The sequence below is a fragment of the Pleurodeles waltl genome, chromosome 2_2 (genome assembly GCF_031143425.1).
Source record: "Pleurodeles waltl isolate 20211129_DDA chromosome 2_2, aPleWal1.hap1.20221129, whole genome shotgun sequence".
Classification (NCBI taxonomy): domain Eukaryota; kingdom Metazoa; phylum Chordata; class Amphibia; order Caudata; family Salamandridae; genus Pleurodeles; species Pleurodeles waltl.
Genome location: NC_090439.1, coordinates 852,491,207 through 852,515,947, shown reverse-complemented (window position 1 = coordinate 852,515,947; position 24,741 = coordinate 852,491,207). Strand labels below are relative to the sequence as shown.

The 24,741-nt window shown below is 44.0% G+C and overlaps 1 protein-coding gene across 3 annotated transcripts in view; it reads right to left on the bottom strand.

The window, feature by feature from the left end:
- The window catches only part of DPY19L4 (dpy-19 like 4), a 516,401-nt gene that overhangs the window by 450,188 nt on the left and 41,472 nt on the right, over nucleotides 1-24,741 (bottom strand). The gene's annotated exons all lie outside the window — the stretch shown is intronic.

The window sequence follows — 24,741 nt, the reverse complement described above, 5'->3', positions numbered from 1 at the left end:
GTCACGCACAAGAAGATATTGAGCCTGGGGTCAGACCACTAAGTTACTACGAATGCACTTTTAAGATCTTTTTATTCCTGCCTTTGCAGCATGCACTCCTGTGATGTGGATGTGACGGCATCCACAGGAAACCACTTAATTTCTAGTCACTTCATGCATGAATAAAAAGTGATGAATGCACACATGATCTGGAGGATGTAAAGACCCAGAGCACAATTCTCTATAAGAGGAGAGTACAACATATGCTCAATGCACTACACCTTCAACGGGAAAAGCATTAAAGCAGCCTGGTATCCAAGCAAAATAAATATATATTATAAAAATGAGACAGAATAAAAAATATAGTGAAAAGGAAAGGAGGATATTTCAGTTCTGGGGGCATACCCCATTGCTGCAAGCTTAAAGCAAATGGGGGAGTTACTGAGACATTGCCAATACTGTAATTGTCTATTGAGATAGAAATAGTGCTTAAAGAAATCCATGCATTCACCACTCTCAGCTTTGGCAGCCAATAAGAGAATCTAAGCTTCAAATTCAACATGTCTGGGACTGAAATATGCCATATACTTAGTCAAAAAAGCATCTTCTTCTGTAAGTAGGTTACAATCTGCATCTGCTTCATACATGAGAATTTTCTTCTAAAAAGTAAAATACCACAAGAACAATAATTATTTAATAAAAAAAATCTAAGCAAAAAAGTGAAAAAAATATTAAGCAATGAGGACATGGTCTGATTTTAAAACAAATACCCTTTCAAGACTTCCCTGGACACAAACGCACAAAAAAGCAACAGAAGTTGTTATCTGACTAGAAACAGTTAATATTACCATTTCTAGATTTAGCAGCAGGATAAGAAATTATTAAAACCAACAAGACCAGGCCTGAATAACATTAAGTGGTTAAAAAAAAAATCGAATTGAAAAAAAAATTATCCAGCTCTCAAAGAAAATCTGGAAGCCTTGCAATTATATGGATTTCGAATCAATTACAACAAGGCCTCAGGGATGGGTGTAGCAGACCAAACCCAGACTGCGAGGCAATATCTGCAGAGTGAAGGTTTTACACACACAGCTGGGTCCTCCTTACACTATCTTGTGTATATACTGGCAAAATGAAATGCCCTGTACACGAGTAACGTGCCCGCCATGCTGGATGTCCTGCTCAAGGATATTTACGGTTAGGGTAGGCTGTATCAGTCCTGGATCAGCTGAAACAATAGTATCAAGATGAATTTCCTCCCTCACCTACTATATGCAATGCAAACTGACCCCCAGTGATGAAGGAATTATAGACTTGTTTACTATACTTTATATGGGCGGACAGATCTCCTAGCATTTCAAATGTAACCCTCTTCAGGAGTTGACCAAAACAGGGGCTCAGCGTCCCAGTTATCTCACTTTATATAGAGACAGCCTATATGTGTCCTACACTTGCGCGGATGTAGCGCCCCCCCCCCCCCCTCGGACGAAACAATATCTAACAATCGAAGAAGCACTCTCGCCCATCATACAGCAGCATGGCTTCCTAAACACCACAAACCATTAAAAAACGCACTCCTGCAAAACATTGCTTTTTAAAAAAAAAATATATTTATTTTTCAAATTTTATAACATTACAGCAGTTGCAGTAGCATTTAGTTCAGTCTCATTTCTATCATCACTTGTACATGAGTGAGCATTTTGTTTCTGAATAACAATGTCACTGATATCTGAAACTCTTTGGCCTATTTGGTCTCCTTATTGCCCACCTTTCCCTCGTGTAGTTATGTGCCTGCCACAGGTCTGCCTGTGCCCTCCTAATTCCTACTGTGCATAGTGTCATCTGTATCTGTAGAGTCTCCATCTTCCATACTACCAGTAGCATCTGGGTCCAATAGACTATCACATAGGTCTTGCCAATGTCATGAGTGCCTCATTTACCTGTTCATCCCGCCTACTCAATCTCATGTGGATTACCCCTGCCAATGTCCATTCTGCCATGGCTTTGTGCCAATGTGTCAGTTCTGGATTACGTCTCCCCATCTATGTGATCACAACCCTGCGCTTGGCCTGCACTATGTTTTGGAATAATGGCCATAAACAACAGCGCAGCGTGGCACGTAGACTCTCTGTACTTCAACTACTACTGCGCTCCAGCACTCCGAGGCTAAGTGAAGAAAGCTTGGGCTGCCCATGCAGAAGTGCGGACAGGTGTCTGGCCTAGTTGGTGACATTTGCTTGAGTCCTATGGGGCTCAATAAGTTTGATGTAGATAATTATAACTGGCTAACTTAAACCTTGCATTACATGATACTATTTTAATGAGGGCCGCTGCTCATGTCCACTCCTTATCCCTCAGTGGGGTATGTAAGTCAACAACCCATGCCGTCCTGGCTCGCAGTTGTCTCCCTGTCGCGTCCATCCTCATCGCCATTTAGAGTAATAAGATAAGGTGTGTACCCCACACATATGATAACAGAAATTCGAATTTACGGGTGGCCATCGGGACCACCGGGTAGGAGTGCAATGTTTCCCTGGCAGCCTTCGCCAGTACAGAGTATTGTATGAAGTGCCCAAGGCCAAGGTTAAAGGTGGCTCAGGCCTCTTCCAATGTTATAAATGTTTCACCTATGAATAAGTCCCCCAGTCTCTCGCAGCCTCCATCCTTCCAGTCCTGAAAGGTCATGTCATCCATCATGTGTCTTATTGGCATCACATTCCACAACGAAAGCTCCTGATGAAATGGGGTTCGCCGAAGAACTGACGTTACAAATCACTGCTAGACTTCTAGAGTTTGTTTTACCACATAGGGCAGGTCCACTGATACTCCTGCCCCCTCCATCTATAGTTCCAGTAGTCTATCCTCTTCCACCAGACCAGTTAACAGTCATTTTTCCCCATCCAGCTGTTTCATCCTACTACTGGAACAGCCTGATCTAGAGTGGGAGACTTAATGAATTACCCTCTCGCCCATCCACCCCCCCAACATGCAATCCCAACTTTGCATCTGACCAACACGATTCACATTTTTTAAATAAGAGTTCTTTAAAAATGGAACCCCAAAAACTAGAGATGATTGTGAGGCCTCATACCAAATTTATGGAAGGAACAAGTTTAAACTACTGCAAGCGCTCCACTGGGCAGACTAGTCCACAGCCAACTCCGGTAGAAACACTTTTTTGATCAGGCCTCCACTCAGAACATCCCAGCTATTACAGGCCTTAGACACAGGCCCTAAACTGATATAGCATAGAAATGTGGAGAGAGTAGCGAGCAAGGAACCTAGATGACAAGTGGAAGGCCAATTGGTTGAGGGCAGTGTCCACTTCAATATGCACTAAATTCAAAGAGTGCTTATGAGGTACAGACTCAATGCCATGATGATGCGTATTGGAGGTATCGTCAGAAGCGAGGCATGATGGTCCACGGGTGCTGTTCTTGTCCTCAGATCCAGCCCTACTGGACATTCTTGCTAAGTCTCATAAAAGAAATAATGGGTTTAGATATACCACTTCATCCACTCGTAATACTACTGGGGCCAGTCGAGGGTAGATAAGATGTCCAATATGCATTCCCTCTCACACACACACAGACTAATCTCACATTTTGTGCTGTGGGTAAAACTAATTTAGCCCACCATTGAAAGCAAAACACTTCCCCTTCAGTAGGTTTATGGGGGACCAAGATTTGGCACATCTACATGTTGGAAAAAGTGATTGATATTGGAAGATAAAATGCTTAGATGTGAAGTATGTGGAAGCCATTTGAGACTTACATTAGGAATCGGTTAGGGGTAGGAGAATAGAAAGATACGTTCTTGAAATGGTGATGAAAGGCCAGTTCCTCAGAATGTCTAGATCTTTCAAAGAGGATGCCACAGATTCTGACATGATTTAGGGGGTTTGATGAGGAAGAAGAGAGGAATGAGAGAGCCACGAGCCATGGCCCTCCCAGTCACTGATGGTTTGGAATAATTGCTGAATGAAATGACAAAATTATATTATTGCTGCTTCCCACAATGGGAAGCCGACTGCTGAGCCCTCCCACTATTCTCCATTGACCTTCCAGCTTCCTTTTCTTCTTGTATGGCTCCCCCATTCGAGGATTACAGGATTCTTGACCCAGCGTTTGAGCTGCACATTGTGGGATTGTTCTCGCTCAGACAGGTGGAATTCTGTTGTACATTGCAGAAATGTTTTAGGTGTGGAAGAGTCAAACATATCAGAAACCATCCTGTAAACCCCCCCACTCTCCCTTTTCTGAAATGCTTGAACTTCTGTAGGTGGGGTGAAATCATTATTATAGGGGATAGGATTATAGCTGACGAGTACTCCAGCAGGCCATGAGTCTCCACCTAAATGTCACAAGTCTGCAGTGTCGAACGCACCAAGGTACTCAAGTAGGCAATTCAGGTGCCTCAGATTCTTGCCTAAACAGACCAGGTCCCAAAAGGGTCAACAGACTACAGTGTGATCCATGTGTCTCCAATTTTTCTCCGAATCCACCATAGACCCCTCTTCGCCTACCCTCAGTAGGGATGCTGCATACTACAAGGAGATGCTGGACAATGCCAGTCCGTCCACTTCTCTGCTTTGCACTAAGAACTTCTGGGACACCCCAGGCACCCTACTCCTTCATGCAAACCACACTAGTTGCTGTTGAATCAGCTGTAAATATTCCCTATCGACCAGGACTGATGGTACTGGAACAGGTACTACAAGTGTGGGAGAACGTTCATTTTTTCCATTAATCTTTCCCACCCATGACATTATCCAGTTTTCCCAGGACTCCAGATCCTGTTAGATTGTATACTACAGCCCAGGATTGCTGGGAATAGCTTCTTCAGATGCCTGGTGACCTGCATTCCTAAGTAGCAAATGGATCTCATGTCCCAATGAAAGGGGAAATAGCGGTGTAAAGAGGCCTCCTCGGTATCTGATAATTCAAGTTCAAGGCTTTAGATTTTTCATAATTGATTTTGTAGACAGAAACCGATTCAAAAGAGTGAAAAAGGAAGAGAGGGTCAGCTGCATGGCATCTGCGAACAAGAGGGAGAGCAAGGACAGCTTTACCTGGCAGCCACTGTGTTTTACTCTGGCCACCAGACTTGCAACATTAGAGAAAACTATATTTAGAAAATTGGGGCTTATTCCCACTTGCTGAAATACAAGGAGTAAAAAGGACCAATCCACTCAGTCGAAAGCCTTTTCATTGTCAAATCACAAAATAACCACTTGAATATTCTTAAGTTAAGTATTCTCGGCCAGGTGGATGTAGCCCTAATAACTGTTATGTGTCTGGTGTGCCTGCACAAGCCAACTCTGGTCTGGGTGGGCCAGGGCGGGAAGGATCTCATTTAAGCGGGTTTCCAGTATTTTAGCATACAACCGTGCACCAACGTTCAGAAAAACAATTGGGCGACAACAGGAGACACACTTCTGCACATCCTTATCCTTGTGAAGAGCCAATATAATGGCTTCACCCATTTAGGAAGCTGTGGAGCCTACTTACTTGAAAATGATTTGTCAAATTGGGTGATGAACCTACAGGAGGTCGGGACTTAATTAAGTTTCAGATTCTTTATTGCCACCTTCACCTCCCTGAACTGTATGGGGAGGTCCAAGGCCCCCCTTTGAACAGCAGTAACCTGGGGAAACTGAACTTCATTAAGGTAAATTAATTGCTGAGATTCTGGACTTGCAGCCCGGAGTATAAATGAGTAGAAGAGACAATACTCTTTCAGTTTCTCTTTATCTTTAAACAGCCTGTCACCCACAGCTGTGTTTATCTCCTAACATTTCTTTTTCCTGTTTCCCTCGTAACAGCTTAACCAGTTGCATGTCTACTTACACCCCATTAACAAAGGTATTTTGCAAGTGCAGGACAGCTAGTTCAGCTGTATTAGTATACTGCATAAAAAAACTGCACTCTAAAATCAATAAGTTTACATGTGTTCTGCTGTGTGGGGTTCCCTGCCCTCTCTTCTTGTAATTTCTGAATTTCCTCTTTAGGTTTCTGGGCCTAAAGTATGCAGACGCTCACGGATGGAAGCGGCTGCTATAGTGAGACCTCGAATCACTACTTAAAAGGTGTCCCAAACACCTACTATTTGTTGGTCAATTTCATTGCATATCACTGGGTGTATGAACAGCAAGGGGTGCTGGCATCAGTTACGATGGGGCTCTCTAAATCCCCAGCTCCAGGTGTACAGCCACTGGGGCATGGACAGAGACTGTTATTGCACCAATGTGTCCAGCGTGGACCCCTGAAAAGGTGGTGTACTGACTAATACATAATCAATTTTAGAGTGCATCCGATGGACCTGCAAGTAATATGTACAGTCTCTGTTTGCCAGATGTAGTTCCCGACACATGTCCCAGTTGTCCTGCCCCTATTGCCCTTTGCAAGCCCCACAGCTTGTTAAAGTCCTCAATAAAGATAATCCATCCTTTCGCCAATCCTCGCAGGTCCGAAATAAATTGTAAAAGGTATGCATCCTGGGAGGTGATGGGGGCCATAGACTGTAGCTAGCATAACCATGTGACCCTGCAGTATCCCCATCTGCGAATAGATATTGGCCCTCCTTGTCCATCTTGACTTCTGAAATTATGGGGATGGGTGAGTCTAAGAAGAATTGCAACACCTCTCTGTCTGGTGGAGGCAAAAAATACCATTGGATATTTTCTATGCCTAAACTTCCCCCGATTCATCTTCAGAAAGTGGGTCTCCTGAAAATATATAGTATAGGACTCCTGGTGTCAGTGACCTTTCCAAATCCCCCCTCTCTTATTTGGGGTGTTGGGGTCCTTAACGTTCAAGGTGGCAATAACTGTCTTTTTCGTTAACATGTAGGAATAGTCAACAGCAAAATTATAGGCGTATTGACCATAAATACAAATACAAAAAAGCACCAGTTGAGTCTCCATCCCCTGAACTGAACCAACCAAAACACAATTAAACCAAAGTAAGCAGGAGTACAAGTCCAAACCTCATGTGATTGCAGCTCAGGGCATAATGTTAACCCCATGACGACATGGAAAGGATCCCCTCCCCTATCTCCAGCTCATCTCAGGGCAAGGTAAATCTCCCCTCTAGGCTGCCTGTCAAGTCTATTATAGGTGTAATGTCCCCCTGCCCGGCCCAGATGGATACACCAAATGTACTTATGCCTCTTGCCTTTAATGAAGTCAATGTTCCTCAGGGTTCACCCTTGTCAAAAGAATCAATCAGCTGCCCCTAATTGATGCTGGGGATTCCAGTCTGGAGTTAAGGGTCCAGTTGTCTGAAGAGGAGCAGAACATTAAAATAAGCAAACTGTAAACCTAACAAGATATCTTTCCTCCAAGCAGCAGTCCAGACTAGGACATACCACCAGCTAGTTAATGATTCCCTGAGCCTCGCCAAGTAGTGGTGTGGTCCCTTGCACAGCTTCAGGCAGCTCCATAATATCTTCAATGCAGGGTCATAATCATCTTTCTGCTGTGAAGATTTGGAGAGCACATCAAGTTTGGGAGTACTCAGCAGGTGGAAAACCTGCAGCCATTCTGTAACATGTTGATGTTTTCCATCTATTTCAAACTTATGTTCTCTCTGAACATGTCAGTGACCAACCTTAACTCCACTTGTCACTGGAGAGTCACTTGTGGAACATCATGGTATATGGAGCATTTGTGATCTTAGAAGGAGATAATGCCTGACTTTTTTTTTTATATATTTATCCTTCTTTTGTCTAAAAAGTAAAGAAATGAGACCATCAATGTCTATCAGTCTCAGTTTTTGGCCGGATTTCCTTAGATGGGCCCCAGGGGTATTGATGTGCATATCTCCATGTCCGCCCTGCAGTTCTAGGAACAAGGCAGTCACAAATGCATCCAAATTGGAATCTAGAATCTCTTCGCTCAGGCAGCAAATTCTCTCACGGAAATGATTCTACAGGTCTTCCAGCTTATCCAGCAATAAGGACCTCAGTTGTTAATCCACCAGTAGTGAGGGAAGAAGTGGCCGCTTGATGCCCCTCCCCAAAGTGTCCAATCTAGCCTCAACATCCAAAATGAGTTTCCCCATGGAATCTCTATCCATACGTAAGTCTTGCATCTTAGAGGCTTGGTCAACTGTCATATTAGACATGCTTTTGTCAAAGTAAGGGTGCAGCTCATTCCAGAATTCCTCCTTGAATGTGCAAAGGCTTTCCAAGTCTTTCTTAGTTAAGGCCATGGTCATAGTATGCATTTCCTGAGTTTCACTCAAGACCACATCTCTGGCTTCAAGACTGGGTCTATCCAGGTACAGGAGGAGGCTGCCCCTTGCTGTATTCTTCTTTAAGTGCATGCAGAGGCTTATCCGTGACTTCATTATCCTCGGAGATCTATGTGGGGCACCTCTATCACCATGAATACATAGCAACAAAGGCCCTCTTGGCCACAGTCAGTGGCACAAGGAGATCAGCATCTTCAGGCAGCCCCACAGCTCAAAGTACACAGTTGCTTTTTTTGTCTGCTCACAGAAAAGTCATGAGAAGGTACAGGCAGGGACAATCTATATCACCGTATATGTTGAATACTATGGGACCTCCTGGTCTACAGTCAATGGTGTGAGGGGCTCAATGTCACTAGGCAGCCCCACCACTCACTGTGTTGAGGGCTTTTCTGTCCCCTTACAAAGTCTCCACCCGGGGGCTCTCTATGAATATTTTCATTAGGGGAAGGGCCTTCTCCTTGAAGACTGATGCCCAGTGAATTGCATGTGAGGCTCAGAGTGGGTGGTAATAAAAGTATTCTGTGTTGAGGCTCCCATTCACCACAAAAAGTGGAGGGGGCTCCCATTCCATGCCAAGGACTCCCTTTTAAAGGAGATGATTTGGGCCAGGTTCGCTTATCTACGTCTTATTTTCTGCACCAGGTGTCAAATCTCAGGCCACAACACTATCTTAGCAAGCCTTGCGATCATTGATCCAGCCGATAATGCTGAGCTCCTAATCTGCAGGCCGCAGAACTCACTTTAGTTGCTTCGGAGAACCTCCCCTCTGGGCCGTCAACATTGTTACTGAAGCTATCTACTACGAGGCAGCACCGCAGGCCCAGCATCACATGTAGTCCTCCCATGTCGACTCCATCTCCAAGAGCAGACCTGTCCACAACGCTCATCAGGCCGAGAGCACTTCATCCAACAGCAACCCGCCTCCCCCAGTGGACAGCTCCAGTCAGTATCTGTGTGGAGAGAGCCACAGATATTTAGGAGGCAAAACACTGAGGTCAGGAGTCCAGATTACTCTGTCCTCTTGGCCATAGCCCCTCCATTTGTCTGGTTATTGTTAGAACTTGTTGTACCTTTTTTCAAATGATTCAAAACTACATTAAAAAAAAGTGTGGGGAAGAACGTTAAAAAATGTCTGTATTACAATCTGCAAAACAGTTTAAACATGGTAGTATGCCTATGCATTGTAATTCAATACTCTGATCAAACCTGGCCCGTTGTTTTGGACTCAAACTACAAAACATATTCATTGAAAGATGTTTAGGGACAATTCAAAATTTCTAATGAGAATCACATCTTAAGAAAATTGTAAGCAGGAAGGCAAGCCTTTCACAGATTACATAAAAGGAATAAGCATCTCCTACAAGTCAGAGTAGCCCATGGCCCTGATTTCATTTTTAAATAAGCAGAGGGTCACATTTTCGTTTTAAAATTACTGAGGTATTTAACTCCTAAATGAAAGTCCTTGTCAACTCAATACTGGAGAGTGAGAACAAAATGATGATTCTGAATGCTGTTAAACTGGAGAAAATTGAAAGAAAAGTTATCTTAATGATTAAGTTAACCCTTCATTTTAATTTTCTGCCATTTCAAAGTATCTAATTTACAAACAACAGGCCTCTTGCACCCAGAGACCAGTATACACTGTGCCATATGTACAGTATTTTTTTTAAAGGGAGAAATTTTAAAGTGCAGAAAAATGTTCCATATTTTTTATGTTTTTGCAGAACATTTTCCTGCACTTTAAATTTCTTCCAGTTAAGAAAAATGGTTTATGTTTATGTTATACATGTAACTGTGCCATATATGCTGAAAGGTAGTTCCTGTGCCACAAGTAGATATAACACAGGCTCTTCGACACCCATACACATATCTCCTATTCATGGGCACAGATGTTCATACATCCTCCAAAGACCATGCTCTCACGTAAACACATGGCATCCCCGTCATAGTGTCCCTAGTCAAAGTATATTGTTCAAACCACAGCATCTTGCTCTATGGATATTAGGCTTAAAGTCAATGAAGCTAGCAGTGAGGGTGTCTGGTAACACTGCACAAGTTGCTTAGCCTTCAGGAGCTCATTATGATTTTCACTGATCAGAAGTAGCTCTCACCACAGAAAAGGTTGGAGTCGCCAATAATCTCACATCAAGGGCAACTAGCTCAAATATAACCCTTCTAAAGCTACAAGACAGGATGTGTTGGAAGAATGTATTTATGAACTTTTAAAACCATTTTAAAATGTGCAAGATTTTCTAATTCAAGATACTGAGGTCAAAATACAGACAAGTAGAAAAGAGAAACATGTTTTTAACAGTGGTCTAAGAAGGTACCCTAGTGCCAATGCAGCTATATGCGCTGCCATATCATAACATTCAATAAAAATAAAAAAATGAACTATATAATCAAGAGAGAAAAATAAGTGGTATCTGGTAAAGGTCAGATAACTAAATTGTTAGCTTCCTCTTTGTTTGCAATACCGCAAATGGCTTGACTCCAGACAGCCTCAAATAACTGAACTAGGGCCAAAAGATGTTCTGAGTAAAAATTAGCCAACAGGTCAACCACATCAAGTTGACAAAACAGTTTTATTAGTCACTACAGTGACTCTTGTATCAGCAAGAGCCGGGCAAAGCTCCATATGAATCAACAGAAATATGGGAGTTACTCATATAAAGGAAGAGATGACTGAAGGTCTCAAAGTACAATAATCATTACAGCAAGTAACTGCGATTACTTGTCAGCCTTTACCACACAGAGCCCTTTTCTAGCTCTGAAACGTTTCCCACACAATAGAAAAAACTGCTGGCAGTGAAATTAAAAAGAGGAACAAGTTAAAGGAAGTTCAGCTAAATATATCATTGGATATGTTGTCCGAACAAAGTGAGCATGGATTCTAGACCTTGCATTTAACAGCATCGGTGAAAGCAATGGCACACCTCAAGTAGCTTCTCTGAGGATCATGTTCTTATAAACAGGACTTTAAAAGACCATTACTACTGTTTTAGCTTAATCAGATTGTCTCAGAAGAGAGGTCTGAAGACACCAAACTGCACAACAATCAGAAAATAAACGTTTTGGTAAGAAGCACTGGAAATTGATGTTCCTGCAACAGGGTCGCCACAAGTGACAAATGGCCCATTTGAGGAGCAACTGTCACATGCCCACCCGAAGTAAGACTGGAGAGGTTATGAAAGGTTGTTCCTAATCAAAAGGGAGGTTCCATAGTAGGTCGGAGTGAATGTTTTGAGATTGAAATATTGTAGGACCTTAAGGAGAAAGACTGTGTTCGGAGTACAACAATAGTGAGTTCCAAGCAAAACTAGAAGGTTGCAGATGGTCTTTTATTTATACAGGGGGGATTCAGAAGTTTGTCTTGAAGGGAGATTTCTCATATAAACCAACATTTTTCTTTAGTACAGAAATGTGATAGGGCATTCAGGAGAAAGGCAAAAGTCCTTAGCTCAACCATACCCTTGTGGATCACTATACAAGGCTTTTCAGTAGCCGAAGCTAGCTCACCTTGCAAGCTGTAGAATTAGGGTCAACAAGGAAACTTTACATGTCCCAGATGCCACCAACACACCAGACCTCTGGCATATGCTGTGGGAATGCCCTACACTCACTGCTTATCGGTAGATGGTCCATGATGCCCTAGTGTCGGTCACCAAACTCACACACCTAAACTCCATGGGAGGCGACAGCTCTAGGGGTCTATAAAAGAGAGCCAAAACACACAGATCAGGCCTGCTTTTCTAACTTGCCGCTGCTACTACCTAAGAGAGTCATTATCCTACAGTGGAGGGCCTCCCAGCCGCCACCCCAATCAAATGGCAAAATGCCCTTCTCCGGTGGAGACACCATGCTTACACAATTCAGTGAAAAAACACGTTGGGCCGACACCCCCTCCCCCACATCTGTGAGGAACCCGGATAGGGCATCCCCTCACGAATGACACACACCCACTGCTCCACCCACACCTGCTGTGTAAGTCCGCCTTCATTCGCCGAGTGTTAGCATTATCTCTGTGAACCCCTCTAAAAGTCATGCCCCTCGTTATGACATACCCTCCGGTTCCCTCCTCAATGCCGCCACTCCTCTCCTGATCCCACTCCCATTCCCAATTTACCATTTTAGAGGTGACCACACTTATTATTGACACGGTGGAACAACCCACTTCATTCACCACCTAGCTCAAACTGCAGAGTTAGCTCTCATTCTTTCTCCTCCAGTGGAAGTTCCCCTAAAGCCTTACTTTCACTTCGTTTCCACTCTGTATTTGTAGCGGACTCACTTTCAGATGAATATGTATAAGGTGTCTAATTGTAATCCTGACATTCATCTTATGTTGACATAATCCTGCCGTGCCACACTCTACAAGTAAAAAACCTCATTAAAAAGAATCTGAAAAATATCAGTGACAGCAGTACATTAACTGAATGGGGCACCCTAAGTAGTGTATATGTATGTAACAGTCAATCACATATTTCAAAATATAGTGCATATCTGCGCTAGCTATGAGATGTAATAGTCAACAAGAATAGTAGAGGATCCAAAGCAGGAACAAACAATAAGACATGGCCTAGCAAAAATCTCAGAATATTAATAATTGGGAGACCAAGTCTGGGATACCTGCTCTTATATGGATTGAGAGTTGGCAGTTTTCTAACAGCCTTACAAATATCCTTGCTATCCTGTAAAAGACATGCAAAGTCAGAAAGGGATTTCTATTGTTCTTACTGTGGTGATCTTCAAAACAGAGTATTGCAACAGATAATATGGGTGCCTTCCGGTAAAGAACACAGCCAAACTGCTAAGACTGCAAAATGAACTCATATTTGGTGAAAGGGTTAAGCCCTACGCCTTGTGCACAAGGCCATAAGTGGTCTAGCACCATTCTAACTGAACAGTTTCCACAACCTACTGTACCAGCCAACCTAAAGGGCTGCGTTGACAGTTCTAATCTTAAGATTTTAAAGATATTGGAAGAACTCAGCACAGCAAATTTGTCCATCATACAGCATGGATGTGGAGGAACCGTGTATAACTGGCAGAAAATGCCAGAGACAGAAAGACCTGGGGATGAAGGACTTTCTCTCAATACCAAAAAAGTAGATGGACTGGAAAAAACATCTGGATCTCTGAGGACTGAAAACATATAGTTCAGAGAAGAACAATAAGTCATGGAGGCAGGTTGAGAAAAAAGGAGCCAACCCCTGTCCTGCAAGGATGCCAACCATCAAGGAATGGGAGTGGTGTGAATGTTTTCCATGCCCAAGATGCACTGATTAATTGCATTTTGCATGATGAACCAAGAAGGAGTTGGAAAGATTAATTCAAAGTGCCACATTAAAAAGAGACCTGTTAGAAGGAAGACCATGAGCACTTTTGAACTTAGCACTTTGAAGCTGCCACGTGAACTCAGAAATAGTAGTCCTTAAAGTTAATGTCACCTGGAAACAAACATTTACTTTATTAAGAATTTTCAAAACCTCCATAAAATGTATACTGAATTAAGACTAACAGTCAAAAATATTGCCACTACCTGACATTTTAAAAGCTGGGCAATAGATTCCATTGCATTGACCGAATATTAACCAACATCCTCAAGTCTGAGAAAACGCATTTAACTCCAGAGAGAACAGTGATTAGTTAAATATAGCTTGATCTTAATTACAATCAGTAAGCATCACCACTACCAAACAAGATTAACACTATGCTACTCCTAACCCTTATGGTGATTAATACAATGTTCCGGGAGTAAATAAACTAAGCAGCTCTCAAAAAGATTGCAATACAAGCCACAGCAAGACTCTTTACTAAAACTCCAGAGAACATATCAGATAATAAAATAAAACCAAGTGGAGTGAAGCCACAAAACACAGAACAAAGAGAACAATAGTAAATTAATAGGGAGTTGTATCCACCACTAAATGCAGGTACATCCTGTGGGACTTCAGGGTGGGTATACTGAAATACGAGTCCTTTAAATCAAGTGACAATCCATTCTCCAGTCTTGAAGGTTAAAAGAACCTGAGCAAGGGACAGCATCATAAACTTCCACTTGTGTAGGAACAATTTCCAGACTCTGAGGACAAGGATCGGACAGAGACCACTGTCCTTTGAAACACGAAAGTAATAAAAGTAGCAACCTTGCCCAATCTCCAGCTCTGGCACCAACACGACAGATCCTTTCTGAAACAAGGCTGTCACTACTTACTGCAGTAGACAACAGTGTTTCTACAAAAGGTTCAGAAAGGGGGACTCCTGGGAGGGAAATGCTGGAAGAGTAGCGGATTTTGTTTCCCACTATCTGTAGGACCTACTGGACCAAAGTAATGGCTCACCAGACACAGCCTCTCATCAGCCTCAAATACCCAGAAAAAAGAGCTAGAGGTACTTCCCTGTCGAGGTTGGGGAGGAGGAGGAGGAGGCAACAATGACTGCCTGAGAGGTTGAATTGCCTCTACTCTTTCCACTGCCCCAGTTCTTTCACAGAATGGGGTTCTAAGCGTGCTGCTGGGTAAGACCACCTGACATTGACAGAAGTTGAAGCCTCGGTCAAATCCACAAAACTTCTGAAAAAGCTAGAATCCCTTCCTTTGAGGAAGTAGACCAATAAAGCGGCCCAAGGAATAACGTATTTTAAAACATTATAAGGGTGAGCTGGCCTTTCACTCAAAAAGCTAGGCACCTTCAAAGACAAGGTCCATCAAAGTTGATTGTACATCCAGAAAGAAATTGAGGTTTCTCAGCCAGGCATGCCTCACTGTCCTGGCAAGCAAATCAGGCACAACATGGCCTGACTGTATCACCTTACCTGATGTTGCTTGACCATTCCTGACCAATTCTTCAAAACGTGCCTAACGTTTCTGAAGAAGATCAGGAACCAGCATATCTGCCATGTCCCAGAGTGCATGTACATAGCACAGTAGTAGGCATGTGGCACTGAGTGACTGCATCGCCAGGCTCCCTCTCTGCAAAGATGTTTTTGACCCAAGCCTTAGTCCTTTTGGAATCCCCATCAGCAGGTACAGTACGAGTGTGTCCATGTGTAAACTTAGCTGAAGAAGAGGCTGGAATCACTAGGCTCTCTGGTAAGGGATGTTCCGACTGGAATGATTGATCACTTGGGTTAAGCCAATGCCTTCTTGCAATCGACCTGTTGCCCAGAGGAGTTGAGTATGGTTCGGTCAAAAAAGCCAAACTGGGGTCTAGGAGAGCCTCACCGAATGGCAGCATTGGCTTCAAAGGATAGGTGGAAGATTGCACGACTTTGGAAAAGATTCTGGCCTTATTCTCAACAGTAGGCAAAATCAACTCAAGAACCTCTACCTCCTTTTTGATGATGTACTTTTACAAAGAAAAAAGTCCCAGATGGGTCCACGCTCTCCAGCTCAGGGGAGGTATCTATTCCACCAGACACAGTGGGCCCTTGAAATTCCTGCAAGGGCTCTCAAAAGGTTCTCCTGCTCAGAGTCCATGTTGACAATTCAAAAATAATAGCGTCTGTCTTGAAACGGAGTCTCCTCCAATTGACACTGGGGGCCTTATTACAAGTTCGGCGGACAGCTTAGGCAATCCGCCGAACTTCCGACGGGGAGGTTGTCGTCATAGAGGTTACCGCCCTGCCGAGTCCATTAAGAGTTTCCTGCTAGGTAAGCGGGCGGAAACCTCAGTTTTGAGCCGGCAGCAATAATGTAGGATGCTGTGTGTACCAGCACCTTCGCAATGTTCATTGTGTGCAAGGTGCTGGCCAAGGGGCCCCCCTGAATTGCCCATGCCAAGTGCATGGGCAGTGCAGGGGCCCTCCTGGGGCCTCCCTGCACCTGTTCTCTGCCAATCTTTTCATGGTGGTGGTGCTGGCGCAGAATGAGGTCATAATGCCCAGGGCAGCACTGCTTCCAGCGCTGCCCTGGCAGATTAGGACCCCCACAACTGCCAGGATCTTTGATCCTGGCAGTACTGGCGGTCCGACCTTGTGGTCATAATGTGGCACTCGAACCCGACCGCCACAACGAGTCTGGCAGAGTAGTGACCGCCAGACTCATAATGACCCCCTGTGCCACCCTTCTAGACATTTATACCAGCACTACAGGCTGAGACACTGAAGCGCTAGCTCGGACACCGGCAACAGCATCGGAGGCATTGGACAGGGGAGTGGTGTCAGCGGCACTGCAGGTGGTGAGGTCTCAGCTGCCCCACGATCAGCACCAGGGCCGACATCAACAACACCTTCCGCACCACTGGGATTGACAAGAAAGGAGCCAAGGGAAGGCGCATTGGCAAAAACCTATATAACTTCCCTGTGGCCCGAAGAAACTTCAAAGAGCATCATAGCACAGCTTAATATCCCAAACATGCTTTGAGATAAGGTGCTGGATCAGCTGCATGCACTGGAAAGTACAGGTGGAGCTGGGATAGAACTGGACTCATCACAGGGTCGCCCAAAGGCAGCGGCACTGGCAATGCTACTTTAGCAGCAGAGCTTCAACCAATTCCTGCCGCAAAGAGGAGTTTAAGACAGGCTTGGTTGACTTACCTTACTGTGCTTGCTCCCATGCCTCCTATTCTTCTTATGCTTTCGACAGAAGGACTGCTACTTCAACAATGTTAGAGACCTCAAACAGTGCTTGGACATGGGTCTATTTCCACATTTTGTGGCCCTGGCCACAAAGAGTTTATCCTCTCTCTCTCTTGAATGGCCTTTAGATGAATGGTCCGGTACGATGAGTGGCACAATTTAGAGTTGTGGTCAGAGCCCGAGCACCACAGAAAGCTTTTGTGGGGGTCAGTAATCAACATTTGCCTATCACATTAGATACTAGGCTTAAACCCTGACTTCTTGGGAGTGAACATGGTTGTTGCACTTGTAAAAACTTTTGGGAAGATTTAGGACAAAAACTTTGTAGAGTTCTGCAACAGCAACAAAGGCATGAAAAAAAAATTAAACAGCTCTTGATGGGTCAGCAATATCACAGGGATGTCACTTCTGGAACCCAGTGGGATAGTGCACCCTCCCACTGGGGAAGAGCTATGGAGGAAAGTTGTCCCAATGAGTGTGGTATCAGAGGGAGTATTCAAGAGGTCAGTAATCTGCAGGTAAAAGCACCCACCACTAGCAGTGGTATCAAACTCCAATCGTGCCTGCTTAAGCTTATCCAGAGCAGTAAATAGCTCTGTAGCAAACCGTGTGTACAGTGGAAAGCTTGTGCCCTTGTCACCCGTAAAATAAAAACTGATTTGCCAAGTAATGCGTAAAACTGTAGATTTAGTCATTAACAGACCTTTCTGGCAGGAAGCATATTCTTTCATCATCTGCTAACTGCAACCGACCTGCCAGGTAGAGTGAAACATACTAAGTTCCAAATTCTATGCTCTTTTACACAGGATGCTCTGGGTACAATAACCTCCACTCAGAAGGTGCCTCAGACAAACAGATGAAGAGGATCATGCAGACCAAAGGACAAAATGTTTGTAGACTCCATGTCCTCCAATGAAAGACATGCATTAGTCTCCCGAAGCCCTCCATGGGTAAGAAGGATCATGCAAAGCAAAACCCCCATCTAAGAAGGTTTCAGTAGCATTCGCCATGCTAAATGGACTGAAAAGTAGGATACTTGACTGCATTCCCCACCGAAATAGTCAGTCTGAAGCAGATCGATGCATACTAGTATCGGAAGAAAAACGAACTGCAACACAGACACACACAAAGTTTAAATTTCCAAAGACAAATGTAAGTAATCTTAATGAACTAATCTTCAAAGCACCCACACAGAGACACAAACAGAGATGAACTGTGAAAGAAACTAACTAGAGAAAAAGCAAAAACTAATTAACAGGGCGGACTGATCTATACAGAAAGCGTGCATGCTTAGGATGTTGAAAAAAAAGAGACAGGTCCAATCGACATTTCCCTAGAAACAGGATTCTCTTTTTTTGAGCACTACAAAATGGTAGGTTTGCCAAGTGACCTGCTATCTGCAATCACATTTAAATCTTGGTTGGCATGTTATGGACCACCGAGATCATTAATTCCTTTATAGATGACTCCTATAAACAAGGATATGTGCACTTGATAGTTATATCACTCTTTAAAAAGCCTGTTTTGAATCACCTGGAACAGATGTGTAACTAATATATTTCAAATCTGTCTTACCTCGGAAATAAGAGGTTCAGAGAGGAAAGGGTGTTGGAGGAAAAAAAGAGGAGAGAAGAGAGGAAAAAAGTGAGATAGGAGACTGATGTGTGAAGAAAGATAAGACAGAAAATATGGGGAATCGACTGAAGACAGAGAGCAACGAAAGAAGACAGACAGTGAAGGCAGAAAAGAGATCAAAGAAGTGAGAAGAGGCAGAATAGGGGAAAACAATTAGAAAGAGTAGATCATTGGAGACATAAGGAAAAAGAGAAAATGGCTTAAACCAATTCAGTTCTTTCCACAGGCAAATAAAATCTGTTTCTTTAGCAAGCATGAAGTTGTCCTTTCATTGGTCTGAGTCAGCAAGGTCAGGGTCCTTTATTATCTTCGCAAATGGGTTGACAGAAATTGCAAGGGTAAGTGTTATCTCTCAGAAGCATATAACAGTATCAGCAATACCACCACATGCTGATGTTCTTGGATAAAATTACTATTCTACTTTTGGCACTGGGGTGAATCTAGTCTTTGCTATATTACTGGACATTATGTACATTAATAGCACCTTTTTTCCTCTCAACCTTCTAAGACTGTGTTTGAAGATGCACCAAAGACACCACTGCCTCCCATCTTTTTCAGTACAGATTTATCCAGTCACCACAGTCATCTGCACCTTTGACTACATTAATTTTAGGCAGCAGGGTCAAGATTTTCACAAAATTTGTGCATATTTCTTGCAAAGTTTTTCTGATGTCTACAGCATGATGAGACAGTGTTGTTTTCTGCATTTGAAGATCATGTTTAAGTTCTCAAGCTGAATCTTGCTGCTGAAAAAGGATCTCAAGGACATAAAAAAGATAGTTGTGTTTTTGTTTACCACTTTAAAACGTGCAAACATTTTCTCAATCAGTAGTGCCATTAGAGCATTTTGGATTAACCAACGTCCAAGGGTCAGGATTTGAGCCATTCAGACTGTTTACAATGGCATCCATTATGATTGGAGATAATAGCTCCAGTAGCAGAAGCCTGGCTTTCTTCGTACGTCAGGATTGGTTGACAGCACAGTGCCAAATTTTGCTTAACAGGTCTGCTGGGGTTTTACATATAACTCTTTGGTGCACTACCAACGGAGAAAATACAATCCCAAACTTTTTTCTATATCCACTGATTGGTTGCTGGAAAATCCTGCTTTGCTCTACCAATGTCTTTCTCCAAGTTTATAAGGGTTATAATGACTGCCTCAAACTCGATTTTAGCGTTCGATATGAGAGGACATTTGTATTATAGTAGATTCTCTACACACATATCCAGGCCTCAGAGCCCAAGTTTTCTGTTGCCTAAAACATTTGCCATCTTGAAAATGCACCAACACATTTTGGGTCTTTCTGCAGTAGTGCAAATATGAACTAGTGCAAGAGTAGGTATGGGCCTCTGAACTTTTTTCATTAGTTAGGGAGGGGCCAGGAGTAACCCACCTACTAGCTACTACCAGACATTAATGTGGCATCACCAGGCACCCCCTTCAGAACACTTTCGGGGCCTGCGTAAGATCACAAGAGGACTGGACCTCCTGCCTGTGACCTGAGAGAAACCCTAGAGGACTTGCCCTGCTCCCTCCTGAGCCCAGGACAAAGTAGTGGTCTTTAAGGTCAGACAGCTGACCTACTGTGTGGCTGCAGGGAGACACTAAGCTGCAAGAGGCCTTTCCCTGGATGTGCTTTGCCTGATACCCAGTGAGCCTATAAGTGCCTTGCCTGTTGTTCTGGGGGCTTTAGAAGTGAACTTACATGGTTGGTTGGGATTTAAAAGACTAAGGGACTGATTTAGAGTTTGGCAGAGTGGTTACTCCGTCACAAACATGACTGATATCCAGTCTGCCATATTACAAGTTCTTTAGGTTATAACGGAATTACAATATGATGGGCAGGATATCTGTCACATTTGTGACGGACTAACCCCTTCCATAAAACTATGACTTGCGTGAACTGGGGTAGTGGCTCCAACCCACACTTGATCACAGTCAGCCGCAAATTGCACCTAGGCCCCAGTCTACCAAGACCACTGGCAATCATTGGCTCACTGTACTTTTTAGCACTATTCCTACTTAAAACTTTAAAACCTCATAGCATAGTTTCCTTTTATTGGATTTTTGCATGTTGTTGCAATTTTATGCACTACACTCTACTCTTTGATTGTAATTCGGTTGGGATTTTTATTATTTAGCATTTTGACTTGATTACCATTTTGGTACTGCATGAATACTTTACACACTGCCCTATGGTAAGACTGTCTACTCTGTGCCACAGCTACCAGGAGGTTGAGCGCAGGTTGTGACTTTGAGGGTTCACTCTGACAAGAATGGTGATTCTTCCTTGAGGTGAGCAGTCACCCACCCCAAACAATAATCTAATTTCTTAAACACTTGAATTAGGGTTCCTGTAATTTCTTTGTTTATTAACCTCTCTTCCTTCCTGCACTGGCATGGAGACAACTAATGTTGCCCAGTTTCCTCCTTATGTTTTCTCCTGAATGCTGTACATTTCCACAGTGGAACTAGCATAGCAAAAGAGCAATATGTACAATATGTGATTCTACTGAGAGTTACCATTGTAAATTGTGGTGTCGAGTTCACTGAACAAGCTCAGCGGGAAAAAAACAGATTCATAACCCTTTCTAGAAGTAAGCCAGAACGAGTTTGCACATTAACGGAGCCTACAGGCTACTTTGGCCAACACTTGCTGATTTAATCAACCTCTCAACAAGTTCAGTTAGCATCCCATATGTTAAGTGTACAATATGAAGCTATATTTGATGTCACAAATAATCTTACTAGACTTCTATTCTTTTACCCTGTTTTGATAGGTGATTTGGAAAGCTAATCTGGGGGATTTATACATTGCTTTGGGCCTGCTTTGCATGTCAGTGACTGCTTTATTTTCCTTTTCTGAAAAGGCAAATATTTTCCACCATAGAATAAGCTAACATATCTTAATATGTTAACATATCTAAATAGGCATATGCCAGACTGTGCTATCACAAGCAGCAGACTTTTGCTAAAAACTATTTTATTGGGAAGAAACACGTTTTGACTAAACAGATTGGTCTAAAGAAAGCAACAACTGACCTGTCAAAGCAGGGTGCATGTAAAAGCCAAGTTACTCATAAACAGGATGAGCTGTACAGTTTGCAATCTTTAATCAAGTAGATATTTTTTATTTTAAAATAAGTTGTACTGATGTACCAAATATGCAAAAATACACATACTAGATAGTTCTACAAAGGTAGTACACTAGAATACAGTTACATCAAGGTTATCAATAAATAGTTTACTTTAGGCAAACATTATCTCAAAACGCCCAGTTCCACCCCAATTCCCAAACAGACCCAAGTGAAGCACAACACAGTTTAATAAGCACAGTTTCAGAGTAGGATTTGGACTCATGCCAGGATGTTCCCCACACATCAGAGTAACATTGCTTCAAGGGGTAACTTTCCATTACAACTAAAGCTGCATCCCATTGTTGTTCATTATGAGGGTATGTCATCTGAGCCCAAAACAAGTCAGTCTGTATAAATTCCCACAGTTCTGATGGACCAATGGACCCTACATCGTTGACAGCAAAAGTAAAGTACTGTACATCAGCGGCGGCCCATATTTGTACATCTTTTGTTCAATTTATCATACTGAGCATGTAATGATTTCTACACTACAAACCAAAATCATAATCTGGGCAGCAGTAAAGCCAGGTCAAGAAATTTTACATTGACTCTGTTCTGATGAATTTGCTCTTTTAATTTTTAACGCACTAAGGTTACTTTCTAATGAATAGGTTTTTTTTCAGCCCTGAAGAAATTCTAGGCGGATGGGCCTTACTGGACACGTGTTGGCTGTTGATGGTTCTGATTTCGGGTTAATAAATAACAAAAGTAATGTAAATGTTCTCAAGAATCAACGAGTATTCCTCTTTAGTGCCCATGGCTATTCTGAATCAGCTGCGAACATTGTTTCACATATCTAGAAGGGTCAAAGCTGCCATCGCCCCCTTTCTAACAAGTTGTAGCACACTGAGGATTTATATGACATTTTACATTTGAGGTGTCCTTTTGCCCCAACAGTTTTTGGTCTGGTCACCTTTTTCCGATTGCGCAAAAAAAAAAAAAATCAATAGTCCATGTAATACCATAGTATTACAAATGTGGATCAAAAGATCAAAAGCCTGTGGCACAGACCATTTGATATCGTACAAGTTCTCATTTTAACATCTACTTGCCTCCCTGGGTTCTATATGGTTTCCCTGTGTAAATCTGCATAGTGTATGACGACTGGGCCCCATCACTCCACATGGTTGCATGCTATGTGCGTCAGTGGTGCTTAGCACACGAAAGGTAGGGTTCATTTAGGCTGAGTTTTTCCCCTTTCTGTAGCCTGCACTCAAGCGGTAAGGTGCTCCTTTTGAATTTGTCAGAACTGTTGCCTTCTCTTCTTCTGCCTATTTAAGCTACTCTCTTCTTCTCTCCATGTTCTCCTCCTAAAGAAAGAAAGCCGGGGGGGCGTGGTCACGCCGGCAACCAAGACGGCTTCACGGCTGTGATGCTCCGGCCAAGGGTGCCCAACAAAGTAGATTTGGGCGACCCCACGTGCCATGCAGGCTTCAAACTCTGATGTGCCGGCAATGGAGGGGCATCGGCCCTGAACCAACACCTAGGTGGGCCCCGATGACAGACCGGGGCCGAGATGGCGATGCGGCCTGTGGCGTGCTTGCAGCCTAGTGGGGCCTGCCGCTGATGGGTGCCACTTGAGTTGCTGGCCTCCTGGGCCAACCACTTCCTCCCAAGATAGCGGAGCACTGGGCGGGGCCCTCCGTAGCCGGGGGGTCCAAGGCGGGCATCCGGCCCACACAACGAACAACTTATCCATGACACTGACGGCCAGTGGGATGCCGAGACCTTGGAGAGAGTGGTAGAGAAATCGGAGGCCGGGAGGCAGGCGGTGAGTGACCCGGTGTGGAAGTGAAGGTGCATTCACAGGCGTGGTGCCCAGGGACACGCCTGTGGGTGTCCCTGGGCTCATCGAAGGCGGCCCTCCCCCAACGGGTCACTGTGCGTCGTGTGTGCTTTTACCTGTCCTTGGGTGGTGGGCTCAACGCCTGGGCCCAGGCAAAGCATTGTCACCATATAACCCAAAGTTGTCCTGCAGCAGTGACAGCAGCAGCGGCCTGTCCTTGGTCGCTACGCCGGACCGCATGCCCCCCACAGACAGTGGTGACAGAAGGAGCCCCCTTCCCTGGCGATATAATCACTGGCGTGAGCCCCAGGCACTGGTGGGACAGAGCACATGGACCATCTGTCACCTGGCAGTGCACACAGGCGGGCCCTGCAACCCACCCCCTCGCCCTTGCGGTGTCCGGCACATACCGTGACCCGGTGGAGGCCTGGGCCATTGCAGTGCAATGATTGCTGATCAGTTGCCATGGGAAAGGGCAACACAAGCCAACAGAAAATCCCCTTCGAAAGGGTGGAGCAGATCGAGGACCCTGGGGGCAACTGCCCGCAGCCCAGATCGGACTGTGGGTGAATCCAAGAATAGGACAACTGCAATAATGGACGACCTGCTAACTGGGTTATGCTCAATTGATGCCAGGTTTGCCGCACTGGCTCGCAGATTAGGCAGGATGGGAGAGAAAATTAGCCACCTGCCTGGACGGAGCAGAGGAACACATTTTTGGACTGGAAGATGGCAATACATAACTCACTAAACGGGTGCATAAATTAAAATAATGGCACTCAAGAATGAAGATTTGGAAGCAAGATCGCGCCGCAATATCCTCCGCATAACTGGCACTGCAGAATCCACCAACATGGAACGCCCGGACCAACTCGTGGAGCGACTCCTGATAGACCTGTTCAACTGTCAAAATTTAATGGATACATTTGTGGTAGAGAGAACACACCGATCCTTGGGCCCTCGGCCCACACCGGGTGCCTCCCCGCAGACACTCATCGCCCAGTTGCTTAACTTCTGGGATAGAGATACAGAGCTTAGACTAGTGCGTGAACGTGGCTCACTGAACTATCAGGAAAAATCTGTTTCAATTTATCCTGATTTCATGTTAATGGTACAGGAGGCCCACAGCAAATTGCAAGATGTCAAAACACTACTTCATAAACGGGGGGTTCGATATGGCATGTTATACCCCGCAAGGCTACGCAGAGACATTGGGGGGAAAGCCCGTATCCTTGACAATGCGCCCAAGGTGCTAGCCTTTTACAAATCACATACTACTGATCCCGCCTCCTCTCCTGCCCATGCTTTAGATCGTGCTGTGGATGCCTCGCAAGACTCATGCAGGGAGGACCTCTTTGGTGACGGAT